The sequence below is a fragment of the Rosa chinensis genome, chromosome 4 (genome assembly GCF_002994745.2).
Source record: "Rosa chinensis cultivar Old Blush chromosome 4, RchiOBHm-V2, whole genome shotgun sequence".
Classification (NCBI taxonomy): Eukaryota; Viridiplantae; Streptophyta; class Magnoliopsida; order Rosales; family Rosaceae; genus Rosa; species Rosa chinensis.
The window spans coordinates 44,779,824-44,783,486 of NC_037091.1; the positions used below are offsets into that span (position 1 = coordinate 44,779,824).

At 37.5% G+C, this 3,663-nt stretch overlaps 1 long non-coding RNA gene across 1 annotated transcript; it reads right to left on the reverse strand.

Annotated features, from left to right (window-relative positions):
• Window positions 1-359: 359 nt before the first annotated feature.
• On the reverse strand, window positions 360-3,450 carry LOC121052415. The gene is made up of 4 exons (XR_005808995.1): window positions 3,131-3,450; window positions 2,726-2,853; window positions 2,592-2,637; window positions 360-448 (listed from the first exon to the last, which is right to left on the reverse strand). It is a non-coding gene; the product is annotated as an uncharacterized LOC121052415 (long non-coding RNA).
• Window positions 3,451-3,663: the final 213 nt, after the last annotated feature.

Sequence of the window (3,663 nt, forward strand, 5' to 3'; positions counted from 1 at the left end):
GCAGTAATGGCTGTAATGCAGTAATGCAAATTGCATATTATGACAGAAAACAAATGCAATGTGCAACACTGCAACACAACAAATAGCCAATTCAATAGACCGACAATAAGTTCAATAAATGAATAAACACAGAAACCAATTCATGAATTCAACAATAAGTCCAGTAGGTCTTAACCAAGAAATTAAAGTCTGAAATAAGAAATTTAAAGTCTAGAAACCATTACATGATAAAAACTAGTTAACTATAAGTCTTGAAGTATTAAACACATTTGAAAAAACCTTCATTAGTTCATCACACTCAGTCTCACAACGTCATAAACTCATTAGTCAACATTTACCACTGCAGCCTTTCCCTTCCCCTTTGCTTTCGGGATTGTTGAACGCATATTTCTACAAGAGGTAGTGCTCTCATGATCTAAGCAAGCATTTAAAGTCGGTAATAGAGAAACTACATGTAAGAAAACAGAAAACAAAAATTAAAATTGAAACTGATCAAGGTACCTTTCTCAGCCCAACAAGTACTTTTCTCTATATCACAGCAACATGGCCAATCCATTCTCTCATATCAACAATAATATAATTGATAAACATCAAAGTTGATAAATAATATACAGTTCAATCAACAAAGAAAAATATAGGATTAAATACTTGTTACTCCTCAAACTTTTGCCTGAAAAACAGTTTAGTCCCTCGCCTTTTAAATTAAACTGGATAGTCCTTATTCTCTCTAATTCTCACACAACAAGTCCTCAACAGACCTAAATTGACTATTATACCCTCATTCATCTTTTTTTTTCAATTTTTTTAATTGTTCTCTGTCTTTTTTAATTTTCCTTTCTTTTTTATTTCTTCTTCTTCTTATTCTCCTCCTCCTCCTCCTCTTCCTCTCTGTCTCTCTCTACCAAGCCACCCTCCGCGGCCTCTGCACCTCATGCGTCTTCCGCCTCCACCTGGCCAGATTCTCCCCTATCTACTTCCTCTTCCAAGCCCTTCAGCAACAAAATAGCTACAAACCCAAAAAGAACAACCATAATCCATCGAACCCATCAAACAAAACTTCAAACTTTCAAATTCACATGATTACATAAACAATTACGAGACCCTAAAACCCAGATCCTTGAATCGAAACCAAGATCCAATCACGAAAGCAATGCAAATTTCCCAGATTAAAATAATTGATAATTGAAAAATGAAATTGAAGGTTGCATGGCATAGACGAGAAACTTGTCCATCTCCAAAGCCGCTGCCATCTCACTCTGGATCATACCCAATACCCAAGTAATCAAACAAACAATTTGAGCCTTTGCCAATGACAATGAACCGGATTGAATGCTTATCACAGTATCTACATTGTTTTCAAAAACGCAAGAGCATTTTACTGAATTAGTTCATGATTCAAAGCCAAGTCTATGTCTTTATCAATAGCTAATGTCTTGCCCATTTTCAGAAACTGTTTAGGGTCATAGTTCTTGACAAAGCTATGTCTCTAACACTTTTCCAAAACCCAGAAATCAGTTTCCAAAACTTAACATTAACTAGAAATGAAATGCAGAAGAGAACCTAAAAACATAAACAAGTTGGGTCTGATCGAATACTTGGATGAAATTATTACAAGGGCCACTAATGCCCCAAGTACTGAGATGCTTCAACAGCCTCTTGACTCGGAACACATTTCAACTAGTTCCAGTTGATGCCGGCGACTGCTTTGGCGGTCCGTACATCAGCTGTGATGACGCGGCTAGGTGATAGGGCTGGATCTGGGGGCCGTAGGATGAGGTTTTCCGATAATCGTAATTCGTTGATCGAAGATCAGAGACAAAATCACAAAGAAGACGAAGAGGGTTTTTGATTTTTGAAGGAGATTGATTTGGTGAAGAAAATTGAAAAGTCTAAAAGAGAAGAAGAAGGCGGGGATGTGTGTTCATGTCTGATATAGTTTCGTTCTCAGAGAAGAAAAAGAAGAAGAAGAAGAAGAAGGAATACAATTGAAGGAGGGCGACGATGGGATGGGCATCTGGAAAAGCGAGGCTTCTGGAAATCTCCATGAGAATTTGAGAGAGTGAACGAGGCGAGAGCTATGGTTAGGGTTGCCTTCGATCAAGGCGTGATCGAATGTCTTGTCTACTGGTGACGACATCATCGAGGATGATCGGCAGGGATCATGGATCTGGGCTCAGAGAGAGAGACAGAGTCTCGTCAAAATAAGAGAGAGAGAGAGAGAGAGAGAAAAAATAAATAAAAAAGGATTAAAAAAATAGAAAGAGAGAAAAAAAGAGGAAGAAATTAGAAAAAGAGTGAGGAAAAATAAAATAAAAAGGAAGTGAGGGGTATAATAGTCTTTTTGGACCTGTTGTGTGAGAATTCCAGAGAATAATGACTAACTTGTTTAATTTAAAAGGTGAGGGACTGAACTAGAAAAGTACAGGGAGTAACAAGTATTTAACCCAAAAATATAATTGATAAACATCCATCATAACAAAGAGCACTCGAATCAGTCAGTCTTTAAATTTACTAGGCAATTCAACACCATTCAGTAAAATTGTACCCAATATTATTCCATTATCAACAAAGAGATGAGTAGAACACTGTACCAGTGATGCGAACAAGAGTTTCCCTCCCAGACAAATCAGTCACATGCTGCAATTAGAATACACAAAACTCATTTACAACTCCAAACTTTGCAAATTACGAATGACAGTTCAATTCAAGTGGATGCATAACTTACAATGAAGGTATCATTTAATGAGGCAATTATGTGAGCGACACCAAAAACATGCTCTCCATCACGAACAGCAGGTCCAACTGTCCAAGAGTGACATGCTTCTCCTTCGGCTATCTGACCTTCCTCTTCGACTATAAACACAATCCAATCAACGGATACATAAGCAAGGGTAATTTACGCAGCACACAGCAAACTAAATCTGGAAGCAACAACCATCGCTCCTACCAATCTACCATTTATAATTTTATATGATACAATAGCAACAACCATCGCTCCTATCATATGATTCAAAATAAAATTCGATAGAAACAGATGATTAAGAACAGGAAATTTCTGATTTTTTTTGTGAATTTCAATATCCATCAAACCCAACAAGAAACACAACAAAGTATGGTTAAGGCTACTTACTAAGAGAGTTAGAGTCTTGGATGGTGCTTGAACAAGCTTAAGCTGAAAATCAAATCCTCACAATAAAGTAAGTTGAGGGCTTGAGGCTACTTCCACTCTCATCTCATCATGCTTGTTGTATGAAGGGAAATTGGAAAGAAATTTGGGATCGGGGATTTAGAATTTTAGATGAGGAACATGTAGAAGAAGATTTGGAGAGTGGAGAAGAGAGCTTAGAACTAGGGTTAGTGAATTGGGGATCGACTGATCGAGGGGGATCGGGGATTTAGATGAAGAACATAAAAAGATCTGGAGAGTGGAGAAGAGTTCTAAGCTCTCGATCGAGGTCTTCGTTAGTTCGTTTAGCAGGTTAGGACCTTAGGCCATTTAGTTTAGGTCAAAATGTTTTGATCAGGTGTGGTCATTCCTCTGTGTTCTCACATATTTGCCTAAACCACCTAATCAAAATCAACCAAGTAATATAAAATATTAAAGATTTAATTTAATTAATTTAAACGGGACGGGACGGGATCATTCGGGATCCACTGGGCTAG